This window comes from Rattus rattus, chromosome 14 (assembly GCF_011064425.1).
Source record: "Rattus rattus isolate New Zealand chromosome 14, Rrattus_CSIRO_v1, whole genome shotgun sequence".
NCBI classification, from domain to species: Eukaryota; Metazoa; Chordata; class Mammalia; order Rodentia; family Muridae; genus Rattus; species Rattus rattus.
The window spans coordinates 42,946,689-42,966,092 of record NC_046167.1 but is presented as its reverse complement, the minus strand read 5'-3'; the positions used below and the strand labels follow the sequence as shown (position 1 = coordinate 42,966,092).

The window sequence follows — 19,404 nt, the reverse complement described above, 5'->3', positions numbered from 1 at the left end:
GGTTTTGTACCACAAAAAGAAAACAGAAAAACAACTAAGCAAACAAGAAAACCTTAATGTCATATTTAAATAAGTTACAATGTACAAAACACAGCATGAAAAGTATGTCATTCAGTTAAATAAAGACAGGGTCAGTGTTTCTGGTATTTGTTTCAGGCTCTGGTAGGGAGGTTTGCCTTTATGATAAGTGTTTATTGTAAAATTTTAATTTTAAAAGGCAACTATGCATTTTCAAATGTGTGTGTGAAAGAGAGAAAAATGGAGACACACACACACAAAGATATATATATATATATATATATATATATATATATATATAGAGAGAGAGAGAGAGAGAGAGAGAGAGAAACAGAGAGGAAGAAAAACAGAGACGGAGACAGAGAGAGACGGAGAAGAGACAGAGAGATAGAAAGACACACACAGAAAGAAACAGAAAGAGACAGAGAGAGGGAGAGGGGGAGAGAGAGAGGGCGAGAAAGGAAAAGTCAGTCTGTGCACATGAATGCAGTGCCCACAGCGGTCAGAAGAGGGCATCAGATTCCTAGGATGTTGAAGGTGTTAAGGCTGTCATGAAGCACCTGATGTTGATAATGCAGCTCCTTTGGTAGAGCAATCTGTGCTTCAACCACTGAGCCATCTCTTCATCCTCGTTAACCACCTCTACGTACTTATTAATCACCAAATTACTAATTTTGCAGACTCCATTGTCCCATTGCCTTATTAATCACCAAATTACTAATTTTGCAGACTCCATTGTCCCATTGCCTTGGTCTACATAAGTCTTCCAAAAATTTCTGTTTCAAAAGCTTCAGAACTTAGTCTGCAGAGAAGACACAGAAGGAAGAAGAGATTTAGGAGAGGAGAAATCAGTGGACCTTGGAGAAGCAGGAGGGCAAGCCAAGCTCCTTCCTTTGCAAGTAGAACAAAAGAGATAGACCTGGTTTGGAATAACAGAGTAAGCTCCTTGGACCCCCAGAGCACTGGAATTGTAGCTAGCTTCATAAAAGAAAACTATAGAAACAGCACAGTTTTAGAGAGGAATCTTGGGTGTTCCCAATTCTCATTGTGTTTCAAGTGTGACAAAGAAAAAGCAGAGAGCCAGAAGACTCAAACATCCTCATCGCCACCACCATCGGCATCATCATCATAATCAGCACCCCCACCATCAGCAGCAGCGCCATTAGCAACGGCAGCAGTATCTTCAGCAGCAGTTTCACCTCCACCATCATTAGCATCATCACCATCATCACCATCAGTAGCAGCACCATCATCATTGTCATCAATATTTCCAATATCATCAGCATCTGCATACCACCACCAGCAGCAGTACCATCACCATCATTGTTAACATCATCACTATCATCACCAGTAGCATCAACAGCATCACTGCCACAAGCATCTGTAACATCAGCATTAGCATCATTACCATCTACAGCAGCAATGGTACCACCACCATCACCACCACCACCACCACCACCACCACCATCATCATCATCTCATTGTCACCATCTATCAAAATGTAACTCCCACTTTAACCAAGACATGGAAGAATCATTTCTTCTTTTCAGTTTTGTAGAGTGCAGACAGTAGAACAATTGGGTTATAGAATGTTGTACACAGGGTGGTAGGGAATTAGTTGCGTGTAAACCCTTGCTTTGTGTATGCGGTGCCATTTACAAATCTGTGTCACTCTGAGTCAGCACTGTTCACTTCAGGCACAATTATAGTAATCCTGGAGCAAATGTTAGCGCTACAATGATGTTGCTTTGCAAAGTGATCATCTGAGAGCCCTTCTCAGCTGCTGCATCAGGCTCACAGCGCTTGTGTAGCTCCAAATTACTCTAGAGATGGGAAAGGCAGAATTTATTCAGTCATCAAAGAGGGCAGCCTGCAATTAGATTCTGCATGCTGTCATCAGGGGGCTGGCAGGCCTGTTTCACAGGCTGGAGGGCTGGCGGTGACCTTTAACAGATGTAGAGTCTCCACAGAAAAACCCTAAAGGCCGCAGCAAATAATGAACCGCACTTTGTAGACAGCTGATTCATGTTTTTGTCTCTGCCTCATAAGCATCGGGAGGGAGGGCTTCCAAATGTCATTCTTCAGATCTCTTAAAGGGGTCAAAAGAGCCAGACTCACTCATACTTGGTGATCCCCGAGGTCAACTGAACCTAAATTGCACTTTTGCTTGTCCCTTGACCAATTTCTGAGTACCTGCTTTTTAATTTTTTTTTTAACCTGAGTTTTTGTCTCATACTTTCTGGGTACACAGACTGATCACACCTAATACAGAGATTTGGGTAATTCCTGTGGTGGGTAGCCTTGGGACAGAGAGGCTCACTACAGGTCTGGTCCACTTGTTAAAATTAGCTGAATGTCTTCCCCTCCCCCTCCCATCCGTTTTCAAAGAAGCCTGCCTTTGATTATGGCCGTGTCTAAAGTAATCTTCAGAGTAATCTTGAATGATTCTCTATTGGACATAGACTTTTATCTCTTGCACATTCTATCTCTTACATTGCCCATATAAGAATGTTTGCAAGCTAAATTAGGAAACAGTTTTAGCCCAGGATTTTCTTGAATGGGTCTGCTGGCCCATCCAGGCTTCCTGGTAACCTCTGTGTATACCCTACTCTGCATTCTCCTTCCCACAACACATGTTGGTGACCTTTAAGCAAAACATGGAGGTCATCTCTTCCAGGAGGCCAGCCTGGACTATCAAGACACAAGTGATTGAAAGGCAGCTGGTCTATCAAGAGATCACACTGTACCAAAAGTCACAAGATCTGGATCTTGGCTTTTCGAGGAACCCTCTGGAGAGCTACATTTATTTCACCATTCTGCCATATTGAAGTGCCATGAACAAGTTGGCTTAAACACCAAAATGTATAGATTTATGGCTGTGAGGGCTGGGGTCCAGGAGGGAACATCGTCAGGGCTGTGAAGGCATTTGTTCCAGGTGCAGCTCCTGGCTGTCTGTGGTTCTCTGGTAATCTTTGGTGTTCTTTGCTGTAGAAAAATCGTCGAATCTGCTTTTATCTTTGCATGGCCGGCCTCCTGGGTGTATGCTGACCTGTTAGTCAGTATGCCTTCATCTTGTGGATCACATTTGTGATGGTCCCCTTTCCAAATCATATTCTGAGGTACAAGAGAGCAGGACTTAAAATATGTGAATTTTAAGAACCAATTAATTAATTTTGTATGGGAGGCATGTAGAGGTAAGAGAACAAATTAGTGGGTCCCACAGTTTAAACTCACGTTGTCAGTTTTGGCAGCAATCACTTTTACCCATTAAGCTAGTTCACTTGTCCTTAACATAGGAGTTTTGTGGGGTCACAACCCATCCCAGAGTCCTTGGGAAAGTCCCTCTTGGTTTCCTTACTTGGAGATAGGTTAGGACCAGCTACTTACAGAACCCTTGGAAGGTTAAAGATGGGGTCTAGTTTATATCCCTACAGCAATGTTCTCCCTTTTCATCCATGTGGCTGATGATGACATTTCTAGTTAAACTCTGGTCCTCTGATGGAGTTTGCAGTGTGTTGCCAGCCTGTGAGAACTCTGATACCCAGTCCAGGGTATCTTCATTCTTTTTCCCCATTACGTTCAGGTTTACACACACACACACACACACACACACACACACACACACACACACACACACACACACTGGGGAAAAGAGTGCGAAATTAAGTCTGTGGCATTTGATATGAATGTACAAAAGCACTGACTCATGACAAATCCAAACTTTAAAAAAGGAAATAAAACCTGTTTTGTTGTTATTGTTTGTTTGGTTGGCTAGTTTTTTTTTGCTTCAGGGAACTTGTATACTCTGTACAAGGTCATTTCTTGTTAAAACTTAGGAGAAAACGTCATTCGGAGAGCTCTGTAATAGTGAATGACCCTAAGTATACAGAATGAGAGTAACAGGAGTCTCTGTGGGAAGCGCAGGCATTGTCCCGAATGCAGTCAACACAGCCTATTCATTTCCTTCTTTCTGGCAGTGCTGGGGATCCCACCCACGGCTCTACACATAGGACATTGTTTTCCTCATGGATCCTGGGACGTGTGGGGACGTTTAGGATCCCACTGAGCGTCTGTAACCACTGGTGCCTGGGAACATGGCAGGAATGGTGTCAGGTGGGTGGGAGAAGATGGCGCCCACCACAGCCCTCTCTTTTAGGCAACTACAACTGGACTTCTGGCCAGTTTTCTCAAAGGCCTGAACGCTCAGCAGCCGCCTCTCGCTCTGAATTCAGAGATTCAGCGAGGAATATGGTGCTAATTCCACGAAGCTGAGGCTCAGTGAAAATCCAGGGTGAGTTTCTCAGGACTGGATGACTAATCTTCTGAAAGGCTTCCTTCTGGAAACAATTAAGGGATATGACTCAGCTCGACCTTAGAGGTTTTTGTGACACAAAAGCAGCTTCATGCTGAAGGCAAAGGGGTGGGGTGGGGTACAGCATGAAGTTAAATCACCTGTCCGGGCCTTCGTGCAGAAAGACTGCCTGAGTTTGCTTTGGATTCCATTTCAAGTGAGGGAAGGTGAAGGGGAGGGTGGGACAGAGGGAGAGAGGGAGGGGTTGCAGAGGTGGAGGAGGGAGAAACAGACACATGCACACACACATACACATATACACACGCACATGCACGCATGCACGCATACGGTATATGTGTGCAGCCTTCTGCCCAGCCCTGGAGCTTCCCTTTGGTGAAATGGTTCCTCACCATGGATGCAGTTTTAGACACGATAGTCCCAGAAAAAGGTTATTTTTGCCTCAGACAAGGAAAGCGATCCCACGAAAACACAAAGTACTGTGAAAATTGCTCCTTGGCTGGAGTGAGATGTCTGCCTAGCCATCCAGTGATGCACGCTGATAAAACCTGACCACTTTCAGCACCACTCTCCTTCCTGCCATCCCTTTTGTATTGTGTTTCAGTAAGTGCTTTCTCTGCATGCCTGGTTTTGACTCACCTAAATTTTCTTACCCCATCAGGCAGGATAGGAACACTTACCATGTGCTGGTTAGTTTTGTCAACATGACATAAATCAGAGTCCCCTGGAAGGAAGAGGGACTATCAACTGAGGACCAGCCTCATGTTGGCTTGTGGGCATGTCTGTCTGTTGAGGGTATTTTCTTCATTAGTGATTAATGTGGGAGGGTCCAGTTCATTGACAACTGTGTCACCCCTGGGCAGGTGGCCCTGGATTCTATAAGAAAGCAAGCTGAGCAAGCTATGGAGAAATGTCTTCACCATTTCTTCTTCTCCAGACCCCTGCCTTGAATTCCGGCTTTGGCTTCTCTCAGTGATATACTGACTACAAAGAAACGCTTTCGTTCCCCGAGTTACTTTTAGTCCTAACACATAGGGCTCCCTGCCTCCATCCCTTCCACCCTTCTTTCTAATTTATGGATTTGTCTTTCAGGATGTTTGGTGGTGACTAAGTACAGTTGAACCAGGAAAAGAGACACAAATCAAAATTTGGAGGATAGGTCCTAGGAAGCCACCAATCATATTCTAGTCTCTAAACCCTCATCAATAACAAACATGAAACAGACTTTGGATTTGTGTTTGGACTATGAGAGGAAGCAGTTTAGAGAAGGGCAAACAGGCACGAAGTGATTAGAAGTTAGCTTTTGGGTATGATAGCTCATGCCTGTAATCACAGCACTGGGGAAGCTGAGGCAGGAGGATTGCTGTGGATTTAAAGCATGGGCTATTTAGTGAGTTCCAGGCCATTCTGAACTACACAGTGAGAATCTATTTTGAAAAATAGAAACAGGAAGAAGAGGAATAATGGAGAGAGAGAGAGAGAGAGAGAGAGAGAGAGAGAGAGAGAGAGAGAGAGACTGACTATTTTGGAATTTGCCAATAAAAGGTCAGAGCATCACTAAACTAAATGAGCTTTGACATGTCCTTGACAGTTTCTAGAATACACACAGTTCTCAGTGGAGAGAGGACAGACATATTGCTGCCCTCACTAACTTCTGTGATTCTGGGTAAACTGAGTGTGGTAGTTTGACAACATCCCCCATAGTCTCAGGCATTTGAATCTGGTCCCCAGCTGATGATGCTGTTTGGGGAGGCTCAAGGGGTGTGGGCTTGTTAGAGGAAGTATGTCACTGCAGTTGGGCTTGGAGACTTTAAAGATGCCATTTCTAGTTCAGCTTTCTGTTAGTGCTTCAGGATGTGAGCTCTCTGCTTGTTATTCTAGCTGCATGCCTGCTCCTTCCCTTACTCCCTGGAACAATAATCCAAATACAGCCTTTCTTTATAAATTGCCTTGGTCACAACATCTATTACAGCAATAGAAAAATAAGTAATTCCCTAAGGTTCACAGCTTTGACACTGAAAAGAATTTCACAATTAGTTGATTTGTAATAAAACGGGGTCATTTGAAACTTATATAAAACCTCTAAGATTTTTTTTATTACTTTTAATTTTGTACGTGAACACACTGTAAAATTTCTGGGGCAGTGTAAGAATACAGAAGACAAAAAGAGACCAGAGTCTGACCGTCAACAAATAGGCCTGGGTTTATTAGCATGCACATCAAGGGCAGCCTCTCAAGTAGGAAATAAGGATCTACCTGGGAAAAAACCTGGCTCCAGTCCTTTACAGGGGTGAAGTGAAGGGGTTGGGAATGAGGAAATTGTTACAGCCATAGGAGGCTTACAAGCAATTTCCTACTCTCTTTTTCCCCCAATTATGTACTTCAAACAGGACGTTGTGTGAGGAGACAGGTTATCTCTGCCAATTTTCCTTCTGGGATGGGCAATAGTGGCTGCTGAAGGTTCTCTGCGATCTCACAGGAATCCTGCTGTACCAAGGCACGCTATCATACATGAGCCCAAGTAGCCACAGAGGTGGAGTTACAGACGTCTGTGGGCACCCTTACACAGGTTCTAGAACTATCACTCAGGACCTTTGTAAGATCTTTTAACTTCTGAGCTTTCATTCCAGCCTCTGAGTTTGGAATTTTATTAAAGATATTTTAAGATCTATTTGGATTTTATTTATGTAGGTGTTTTGCCTGCATGTATACCAGTGCGCTTTATGTGTGCAGTGCGTGCAGAGGCCAGAGGTGGGCATCAGACTTCCTGGAGCTGGGGGAGCTGCACAGAGTAGTTAGCCTTCAAGTGGGTGCTTGTAAGAGCAAGTCTTCTTAACTGCTGAGCCATCTCTCCAGCTCTCCAGACATATTTTAATGTAGGCTTACATGTGAAAGTTAAGAGAAAAAGTGGTGTTCAGGAGAGAGTAAAACACACCTAAGGACACTTTCTTAGGGAAAGTAGCTCAAAGTGAGACTTAGTTAAATGTGGGCACAGGCCGATCCAAGAGAGATTAATTAATTAATTTGCTGTCTTGGCATCAGCCCTGAATACCTTTTGGGTAGCTCTCTGGTTACATCTCAAAATGTTGCCAAGAAACCATTTTCCTTTTTCCTTTCTTTTGATAAGAAAGATGTGTGAGGTGGCCTGAGGGATGCCTAAGATGGAATTACTGTCTGATAAAGACAAAATCTGGGAGAGTTGCACAGGCGTTTAGAACACATCCTTTGCCTGTAGGTGGGGTTTTTTGTGATGTGCATTAAAGACACATTAAGGAAAATCTATTTTCTTCTGTTGGAGAGAATGGATCTCTGGCCCAGATAGAGACCTAATATCCCATAAGGACCAGTCAACTGCTGGCTAAGAGACTACATCTGAGGAAGGCAGATTCACCTTAAGATATGCTAAAGAGATGGGAGAAATACTAATCCTTTTCATGGGATGAGTTCTTCTCCTCCCAAAGACATTCTCTGTTATAGCCACCAAGGAACCACTAGGAGGTTCTTTTGAGTCTGCTCACTCTTCTGACTCACAAAGAGGTGACCTTTTCTTTCTCTTTGCCTTTGTCTCTTTCTTTTGGATGATGATGGCTAGGGTGTTCATCTGCCTGTTGTAGGGTCATTTTCTCTGACTCCGAAACTCTGCTTTATACCATGTGGTATTAATCCCACAGATAAGAGGAGAAAGACCACCAACTCAAATCATGGCCAAATTATTAAATTAAATTAATTAAAGCAAACCTTTAAAAAATTTACGTAGATAGACTAACTTTCCTGAAAGGGCGGGGGGCAGGTTAAAAGGTCAGCTTTGGATGTGGGGACAAGTTTTTACACCTCAAGGTAGGAAGTTTCTAAGTGGGAGCTCTGGCAGGCAAATAGGCAGGGTTACAGAACATAAACATAACAAATTAGTCATAAAGACCTCCTGAAGCAAAGACCAATTGGTCATAGCAAGGTTGTTGTAACAACAGGTCATCATAGTAACCCTTTGAAACAAAGGCATGGTTACCCTTTCCTGGAACAGGCAGTGCAGAAGCATTTGTATTTTCTTCACAAGTTTTCCCCAATAACACATTTTCCAAAAAAGGAAAGAAATGGAAATTGACCTCTGAAATAGAAACCACTTTTACTCATCTATCCCAAGGGGAGAAAACTGAACACATTTCTATGTAAAAAGAAGTTTGTTTTTAGTACTATGTTTAATTGGAAATCCCCTTCCAAACCTTTAAATGCCCAGTGGTAGGGAAATTACTAAATAACAGGTGGGGCCAAGGCTATCTGTATGGTACAGGCATCCCAGAAGGGGTGATTTCAAAGAAAGATGCTGTAACATCTCTGCCCTGGGAAGAAGGCTTACTGTTTATGTTTTTTAGCTGGAGAGGTGGCTCAGTGAATAAGAACACTGACTGCTCTTCCAGAGGACCTGTCAATTCCCAGCCCCTACATGGCAGCTCACTACTGCTTGTAACCCCTGTCCACTGGAATTCAGTGCCCTCTTTTGGCCTCTGCAGGTACTGGGTTGTTAAGTTTCAAACAAGCAGCTATTTAACATATCAAAGCAGTCCTGGCCTCCATGTTCTCCCAGCATCCCTCAGTCCCTACTTGTTACTGGGTATAACTAGTGCACTCTGCCTTCTACCCTGAACTCTCCAGCCCAGGATCTTGGCTGCCTTTCCCCCAGAGGTTCTTCCCTATGTAATCCAGGCATTTTGCTCCTTTTGTACCTTCGACTGCTGTTCTTAGTCCCACCCCCCACCCCCACCCCCTGTGGTTCAGGGTCCTGACCACTCTGGACTCTCCCAGGTGTGTTTGCCCCGGCTATGCTCTACCACATTCTATAATAAACTTTCTCCTCCACCATAGCTAGGAGTAGTCGTGTCCTCTTTTTGTTTTCTTTCTGGTTTTCACTCATGGGTACCCTGTGGTACACAGACATACAGGCAACCAAAATTCCCATACCCATACAATTTAAGTAAAAAAAAATAATAATAAAATAGGTCTTGGACATCAAATTTTTGTTTTTCCAGCAATACTCATTTGGCATTTGCAGGTAATCTAGGACATTTCATAAACGTTCCAGGTCAAGAAAACAAACTGAAGCATTTTTTGTTAGCAGCCATCTTCTTGTGAAGGCTTTTGTAGGTCAAGATTAGCCTAAAATTTATTCAGAATTAGGAGCCAAGGAATTCTATGACTTAACAAATTTGGGAAACACTGACTCAAAGTCTACCAATAAAGGTCTCCCTCAGTCTGGGGTGAAATGGTATACCTTTGGGGCTTCCCCACTTCCCTGTACAATGGTGGCAAGGTGGTTCAGAAAGCACAGTCTATAACTTCAGAGATGAATTTAGAAAGGACCCAAAGCGTCCATCTTGGCCATAGTGTCTTGTTTTCTTGCAGGGCTTGCCCGAAGGAAGCCAGCTGCATGTTGGGATCAGCCCTAGAGAGAACCGATAGCAAGACGGGAAGCTGCAGCTCACAGTCACACATGTGAGCTTAGAAACATCTCTCCAGGCATACGGTCACTTAACAGGTTGCAGCTCAGATAGACAATGTGAGTTCAACCTCAGGAGAGACCCTGAACCAAATCGTTCGGAAAAGATGTTGCCAAATTCATGAAATAGTGAGTTTTCTGCTTAAGTTACCAACAACTGACTTGGATTCCCAGTGGGAAAGGTGGATGGAGAACTGGGTCAATCCAGAGCTATTTGCTTCGGATTGTTCTGAACAAGGAGTGTTCTCTGCACTTTCTGCACCTTTCCCATCCCCACACTGCTGTCAGGCATGGCTGTAGTATTGATCAGCTATTCCCTCATTGGAAAGATCTTCATACTTTTTATATTGTATTTGCAGAACATCAGATAGAATCTTCTCTCAGCTAAGGACATTGCCATTGGGTGGATGACTCTTTGTGGAGGGAGGCTGTCCTGTGTACTGTAAGATGTGAGTGATATCCTTTTCTGTATTTAAGAAAGGTCAGGCCTGGGCTGGAGAGATGGCTCAGTGGTTAAGAGCACTGACTGCTCTTCCTGAGGTTCTGAGTTCAATTCCCAGCAACCACATGGTGGCTCACAACCACCTGTAATGAGATCTGATGTCCTCTTCTGGTGTGTCTGAGGACAGCTGCAGTGTATTCAATACATGAAATAAATAAATCTTTTTTTAAAAAAAGGTCAGTCCCACCATCATGCTTGAATAACTGAAAGTATCTCTAGATATTATAGGTGTTCGCTGGGGATCAGGATTGCACTGGGCTGACAATTGCTGCTCTGGGTGAAGAAAACAATAGCACACCTGTTTATGACTTTGACTTCATCTTAGAAATTCCATGAGGTAGGAATGGCAAGGGATGGCTCTGAGACACAGAGATCTCTGTGTCTAAACCACCCAGCTGAAAAGTCGACAAGGCAGGTTCCTAACAGGCCTGTCTGAATTCTGTACCCACAGCAGAGAGAAGAAAACTAGCAGTCTCTGTGTGGATTTGTCGGAAGCCTGTGAAGCTGTTGGAGCTCTCATTCTTGATTTGTATTTTTCCACTTACAGATGCTGAAGTTGAAATGAAGTTAGAAACCTCGAGCACCAACTTCTAATTTTCTCCCTATACTCACTCAATGAGATATGCGGATTCTGACTGCTCAGTCTCTCCACTGTAGAATCGGATCATGATAGATTGGCTTTCACATACAGCGCTTGCTTGGCTCCCATGTTGTCAGCTGGGGTTATATCTGATTTCAATAGAGTGCATGTGTAACCACATTTCAGATTATCAAGGAATTTGATCTTTGGTGCACACAAGTGTGTATATCCAAACACACACACCACACCACGTACTCCACGTGGACTAAATATTCAACTTCTCTGTAAGACTCCTGTATTCAGAGTTTAGAACTATGCCAGGAAAGGCTTACTGTGGCTTACATTTTTTAATGCTGAAAAGCAACAAAAGCAAAATTGTTTGTCTTTTTAAAAATTTTCGTAATTATGTGATATGAAGAGAAACAAGATTACAGTTTAAATTTTTTAATAGACCCAAAGAGACATTTTGTAAGATAGCACTAACTGGTACATGTATGTACACACACACACACACACACACACACACACACACACACACACAAACACGCTCCATATACAAGCATATAAATCACACATATACCACACATACAAATATATAAACTACACATACACATATATAGATACAATCATACAAACCACATGCATCACACATACAAATATAAATCACATACACGTAAACTACACAGACATCACAACACATTATACACTCAGACATATACAAACACTATGATATACACAAGTATCACATATACATCACACACCACATACTCATGATCACAGAAAAACACTATGCACACACACATAACATACACACACACTACACACACATCAGACACACAAACCAGTTATACACACACATATCACAAACTAATATTCATACATATACTCACATACCACATACTCATATACTATATACTTACATACACGCTCTACATATCCTACATGCCACACACACTACATACATACTACATACACCACACACATCACATATTATGTACCACATTCACCATACACTTATACCACATACACACACACATCACGCACACATACCGCACACTCATACGCATACCACATACATGTTAAATCTCACTCTGAACAAAAGAAAAGCAAGTTAAAGCTGTAGAGCTTTAGCCTACCCACTAAGCAATAGTCAGTGAAATAGCATCAGAGTTTGTGAAGGAAGATGCTTTGCGTCTCTCTCTTTTCTTTCCTTCAGGATCACCATGTTAGGCTAGTGTTACAACAGAACTACATCCCCTGCCTATTTTGTATGCTGTGTAGTTAGTGAGGGTCTCACTAAGATGCCTGGGTGGCCTTCAGCATATGTATGGTCCTCCCTCATTAGCTCTCGATAGAGAACAGAATTATGGGGTCAGATGCAGTTATTGACCTTGGTGTGTGACAGAGAAAGGAAATGGAGGTCAAATAACCTGCAAGGTGTATGTGTGTGAATGTGAATGTCAGTTCAGGGATACGGTAGAGTTCCAGGAGAGCCGTGCAGTAGAGTAGAGAGGGGGAGTAGAGCAGCACAGACAGGGAGGAGGAGGCAGTGCTACCAGAGAGTTTTACAGAGACAGATGAAGAGAGAACAAGCTAGACACATGTGAAGACAAAAGGAACCAGAGAATAAGGAGCCAGAAGATTAGGAAAGATTGCTAAAGTTAGTATCGAAAGACCCTGAGACAGGAGACTCTCGCTCCGGTCCTGAGGACACCCACCATCCCACGAACACATGGGACTCAGTCTCGATGTAAAAACAAGAGGTTTACTCGGGATACCAGTGCACTGGGGCTCGACACGGTCCTCAGGCAGGAGGGATGCGAAGAGCCCCGAACAGCAGAAACACACAGTCTATATAGTCCCCACAAGGTCACACAGAAATGTACAGTCTATATAGTCCCCACAAGGTCACGCAGCCTCATTAGCTCAGCTATTTCAGTGCCAAGGATATCTGACTAGGCAGATGTTTCTCACCCTGGAGTTCCCAGGACAAGGCCACAGCCATATCAGCGCAGCTATTCCAGTACCAAGGACGTCTGACTTGACAAATGTTTTCCTGTCCTTGGGTACCCAGGACAAGGACCAAGGACGTCTGACTTGGCAGATGTTTCCTCTCCTGGGTTACCCAGGACAAGGCCACAGCTATATCATCTGTTCTTGTGCCCAGGTAGCTTCCTGGAGAGTGGGTGGGATGTGCTCTCTGTACTTTCTGGTCTAATGTCTAGGGGCTAAGCAGAGGCCAACTTAAAATTTTTCATTTTTAAGAAATGGCTGCACTAATGTCAAGAGGGGATCTTTCTTTCTTTTTTTTTTCTTTTTTTGGGGGGCTTTGTCTACTTTATTTCACTATATTAAGCAATAAGGCAAAATAGTAACCTGTTATTTAAGTCAAGGAGTGCCTCTCACCCACCAAGGATGCTCATTACAAAGACGCAAGGGTATTTAGTGCAGTATGCCTGTAACATGTATTTGGAACAAACGAAAAATTTGTTTGAGTGTGAATCAACTCACAAACCCAAAGTAACTTAGCAGTAAGCATCCAAAATTGTAGTTTCAAGTGCTAAGGACGCCTGACTCTTGACTTGTGTCTTGGTGCACATTGACTAGTAATAGAAACCCTGCACCTCATCTAATACAAAAAGTGACCGTCACAAGTCCTAATTCACCACCTGCAGGTGTTGAAACTTTCCTAAGAACATAAACAAGACCAGCTTGCACTAAACTTACCTTGAAACAGTATAGAACTGATATTTTTAAGTAAACTTGACTTCTTGAAAACAAAAAACCAAAGCCCCCCAAAAAAAAAAAAAAAAAAACCAACCCACAAGTGTTTTTTGTGTTTATCCCACAGGAGTGAAGAGCCCCATTACTTCAATGTTTTCCTAGGGAAGAAGTATCAATGTCACTGCATAAAGGCATACAGACAGAGAGACAACTGTGCTAGTCTCCACATTATGTGGTCAACTGAGGCTATCTGCACTTTGATGTGTGCCCCTTCCCCACCCCCAAGACCCTGAATAGTGGCTTTATAGTAGGCCTTGTGGAGTTGCAGAAAACCACTCTTTCTATAGTTTGAAACTCGTAATTAACCAACTTTCAGCTCCAGCTTCTAAGAGGCAAACATTATTGTTCCCATAGTATTAGAGATCAGTGTTCTCTTCTTATATTCTAGTATATATATTACTCTGTGGGAATATTGTTTCATACAATTGGCTTGATCTTAAGATCTTCAAAGAACAAAGTGTCTTTCAACAGCTTCCTAAGTGTTTTCTTCTTAGGTAAAACTAATAAAGAGTATTCTATCTGTAGTCCAGACTATACATTCCTTAATACAAAATAAAACCCCCAGAGACTTAAAATGAAAACCAAAGCAGGATTTGTAAACAGAAACTTTTTCTTCCAAGGTCTGTTGGTCATGTACTAGGAGTACTTTAAGGAAAAGTGCAGCTGGTCTACTCTGTCAACTCTGATTTTAGAAAACAACTCAATGTCAGTATTTGAGAAAACCAGCAAGTCTAGGTTCAGGCTGGCATCCTGGCTACTTGCTGAACTTCTATGGCTTACAATCACAATGGTCTCACTTCACACAACAGCACAAGAAGTCTTATATTCATTAAGGGAAAGGTTCTTTTTCTTTGTGTCCAGTTTTAAATTTAAGGGATTGAAAGTTAATTTTTCCTTCAATTCAGCAGAAAGAACATTAGTTTGGATCATGCTAAAAGTTAGTTTAAAATGTTTTCTGCATTCCAGAAGTGATGCAGCAAAGTGTCCATATAAACTGTCCCAGCTCTTTCTAAAAGCCCCAATGTTAGAGCAATTTCTTGATTTATAGAACAGGGCAGCGAGCTGGACATGGTTACAAGGATCTTTAGTCCTAGCAGGTTGAGTTCAGGCCGAGAGTTACACGGAGCGAGCCTATCTGAAAAACAAACAAACAAACAAACAAACAAACAGAACAGAGGAGGGCAGATAGTGAGATTCATAAAGTTTGTCTCCCTGTGGCAGGCAACCTTAGCCCCTGGGTATTGTGGTAATATTAAAACAAATGAATTTCATGACATGTAATTGCTTGCCATTCAAATTCTTAAAAGTCCCATATACTAATGAGGAAAATGACAAGCAAGTGACAGGTATACTGTATTCCTTTGGAAGAGACAGAGTGCCTTAGGAAAGTGACAGGTTGCCCTGCCATCACTAGGTTAGAGACACACTGACAGTCCTACTGCTCTGTCAAATGGAAATCATTGGCAAAATGAGAGCCAAGGCCAACCCCAAGTGAAGGGTTATCCTTAATGGCATACAGAAAGCCATTGGAACACCGAGACCAAAGCTGCAGCACAAAGACAGGTCTGCTCTGGATTACCACCCTAAGGCTTTCTGTCAAACTGTGACAGGCGCACAGCATGTTTCTTAGGGAGTAAACACAACGCCCCTCCATGGAATAGCTACTCCTTTAGTGGGATGGAACGATGCTGATACTCAATGTGCAGGGCTCAGAGAGACACAGGCTTACTGGTGTCAACAGCAGTTACCCTGTGCTCCGACCCCTGGCCTGCCCTCCACTCCACAGGATTCAGTAGTACATGTCTGATGAAGTATGTCTGATGAAGCAGCAGCTTCCACACTGTTGAGGGCTGTAGTGACATGGCTGGGTGGAATCTGCCCACCAGGTAGCTTTGTTTTAAGGAAGAAGAGGGCCAAAGCTCAGTTCCACATGCTGAGTGAGCCAGATGACTTCTGTGCCCTGGTCGCTTTCTTCCATAGGGCGGATGGGGGCAGCCAGGTTTTTAAAATCCTGTTTCATCTTGAAGCACACGGTCACTTCCCCTTCCTCACGCTGTGGGGTGACTTTGATGAAGATGCCTACTTTGTTGGCTTTTCTGAAAGCTACAATGTCAGGGTCATCCTGGAAGTCCTGGGGCTCTGCCAGCTCATCATACTCTGCTGCTGCATCCTTGCCGGCTAAGATAAGCTCTTTGGGAGACACCACCACCTTAGCAGTGCTGTTGATGTTATCAGGGTCCCCTTCTTCGCACTCCAGCAGAGGTACATGGGTGAGGTTCTCCACTGGATTTGTAAGAGTCAAGAGGACCTGGCTCTCCTTCATGTAGCAAAGATTGGGGATCGACATGCTTCTCACTTCTGGAATATAATTGACAGCAACCAACTGGATCTTGAATTTGATGGATGTTGGATTAAATTCTGGCTTGCTCAAATTGTGTTCACATTTCCGACAGCACAGGGACCGTTTGATCAGAAGGTGCTTGTGTCGAGGATAAAGCTGTGAGGCCGAGACGGGCTGCAGGTCAGGTTGTAAGAGGCGCTGCTGAAGGGTGGTCACCTCTGTCAGGTTCCCTGGTCGTGTGTAATAGTCTTCAGGCAGAGGCTCCACTTCAGCGACGGCCTGAGCTGGCTCAATCTTTACCTCCTTCTGGTCTTCTCCTTCTCTAAGGGACAGTCCGGCAAGTGTACTAATGGATGTACCAGCTCATGGTCACTGAAGCCTGGTCCCAAGGCTGTACTTGTCTGAAAAAGCCAAAGGCATATAATTTCTTCACCGTGCCAGTTTCTTTCGATCTCGTTCAACCTTTTCCTTCTGGGCAAGCTGCCCAGATATTCAATTGAATATTCAATAATATTCAACCAACTTGTTCATCCGTTGTGCGTGAGGATTTTCTGGTTCTTGCCAACCACCACTAGCTACAGATTTGTCTGCCATGCCCACATCTCTAGATGTCCATCGACAAAATCCACAGGCCAAGTAATAGGCTTTCTTCATAGTGGTTTTGGCTGGGTTGTCTGGAAGCTGTGTGGAGATGCTTGTAGCTCAGGTGGAAGGGTGTACATGCATCCAGGACAGTCAAAGCAGTTGGCACATTTTTCTTTTTTAATTTGGCTTCAGCTGATGGCATGTTTTCTAAGCAGCTGGGACAATAATTCGAGTCCACTTTGTGTGACACACATTCTAGCGATCGAAACTCACTGCAGTAGCGGCAGAAGTAGAGCTGTGAGAGTGGGCCCTGAACTTCTTTTCTCCTTGGACGAGATGGAGAACCCGCTCCGACTGTAGCAAGGACGCCATCTTGGTGAGGGAGGAGCCGGAATCTTTCAGTATAAAGCCAAGCAGAGCAATTTAGAGAACCGAGAGAAGCCAGATTTAATCATTCAGCTGGGAGGGGAGTTTGAGCCAGAAGAGCAGAGTTCAAGCATACAGCCAGAGTTTAGAAAGAACTTGAGAGAATGAGCTTATTCAGCAGTAAGTCTCAGTGGCTGAGAACATTTTAGGTCTAGATTAGATTGTACAGAGGTTAGAAGCTTTCAGAACTAGGCCTAGGTCAGCCTAGGGAAGCAATAAACCTGGGAGACAACAATTGCATCAGGAGAGTAAAAGTTACTTTTACAATGGCCTTTTGCTAAGTTGTAGCCTTTAAAATCCCCGGAAGTTCCTATATTTGTCCTGTCTATGTTAGGCTTTGCATTCTGCTCATCCAGAAAGAGTAGTTGTGTGAGAAACAGTTCCTATGAGAACCATGTGGTTGCAGGATTGTGGATTGATGTCTATATGCAGGTGAAGGCAGGCACAAGATAAGACAAGGCCTGTGATTGGGCATTGAAAAATTAAGGTGGGCACAGAGTTTTGAACAGGGGAGAGGGGAGGAGGAGGGAAGAAGAAGAGAAATGGAGGAGAAGGATGACCCACCCCGTGTGGCTTTAATTAGCCACAGGTAGCTATGGATGGATTATTATAGGATAATCTGTCTTATCTAGATGGACAGTTTATATCAATATAAACTGGCTCTGAGTTTATTGTGTGGACATTTTGTGGAGTGAAAATTTACTGATATAAATCTGATTGATAAATTACAAGCTTCTAGAGTTTTGATTTTACCTGGACACTGGAATTGTGACAATAACCACAGGGGGCAGATGCTGGGAACGTGAGCAGAATTTGAAGCAGAGAGCAGATAGATAGACGGGCCTAGTTATGGAGGCGGGAAGATTGCTGGAGGGCCCAGAGATAGCTAGTAGTGTGGGATGGAAATTGGGAACTGGGAGCTGAGAGGATCTTAGGACTCAGAAATCTCAGGACTTAGACGAAATGCCCTACAGTGGGGAGAGGGAACTTGTAGAATCCACCTCCAGTAGAAAGACAAGACAAGTGGAGGGATGAGTAGCCATCCAACAGTCAATAACTCTGACCCAGAATTGTTCTTGTCTAAAAAAACTGCAGGGGGCCTGCAGCAGCTCTCTGCTCCCAGACCCCGTGGGAGAGAGACCTCACCGCCTGGTCAGGTGGGCACTCCTGAGGCTGCAGAGCGGAAGAGACCACCAACACTGCCCACCCCTGCCCACATCCCTGGCCCAAGAGGAAACTGTATAAGGCCTCTGGGCTGCCCGTGGGGGAGGGCCCAGGGCGGCAGGACCCTGCCTGAGACACCGCCCGAACCTGAAGGAAACAGACCGGATAAAACAGTTCTCTGCACCCAAATCCCGTGGGAGGGAGAGCTAAACCTTCAGAGAGGCAGACAAGCCTGGGAAACCAGAAGAGACTGCACTCTGCACACACATCTCGGACGCCAGAGGAAAACACCAAAGGCCATCTGGAACCCTGGTGCACTGAAGCTCCCGGAAAGGGCGGCGCAGATCTTCCTGGTTGCTGCTGCCCCAGAGAGCCCGTGGGCAGCACCCCGCGAGCAAACTTGAGCCTCGGGACCACAGGTAAGACCAACTTTTCTGCTGCAAGTGACCTGCCTGGTGAACTCAAGACACAGGCCCACAGGAACAGCTGAAGACCTGTAGAGAGGAAAAACTACACGCCCGAAAGCAGAACACTCTGTCCCCATAACTGGCTGAAAGAAAACAGTAAAACAGGTCTACAGCACTCCTGACACACAGGCTTATAGGACAGTCTAGCCACTGTCAGAAATAGCAGAACAAAGTAACACTAGAGATAATCTGATGGCGAGAGGCAAGCACAGGAACCCAAGCAACAGAAACCAAGACTACATGGCATCATCGGAGCCCAATTCTCCCAACAAAACAAACATGGAATATCCAAACACACCAGAAAAGCAAGATCTAGTTTCAAAATCATATTTGATCATGATTCTGGAGGACTTCAAGAAAGACCTGAAGAACTCCCTTAGAGAAACACAGGAAAACATTAATAAACAAGTAGAAGCCTACAGAGAGGAATCGCAAAAATCCCTAAAGAATTCCAGGAAAACATAAATAAACAAGTAGAAGCCCATAGAGAGGAGACAGAAAAATCCCTGAAAGAATTCCAGGAAAACACAATCAAACAGTGGAAGGAATTAAAAATGGAAATAGAAGCAATCAAGAAAGAACACATGGAAACAACCCTGGATATGGAAAACCAAAAGAAGAGACAAAGAGCTGTAGATACAAGCTTCACCAACAGAATACAAGAGATGGAAGAGAAATCTCAGGAGCAGAAGATTCCATAGAAATCATTGACTCAACTGTCAAAGATAATGTAAAGT

The 19,404-nt window shown here is 43.8% G+C and overlaps 1 pseudogene; it reads right to left on the bottom strand.

Annotated features, from left to right (window-relative positions):
• Positions 1 to 15,528: 15,528 nt before the first annotated feature.
• On the bottom strand, positions 15,529 to 17,485 carry LOC116883476 (annotated as a pseudogene).
• Positions 17,486 to 19,404: the final 1,919 nt, after the last annotated feature.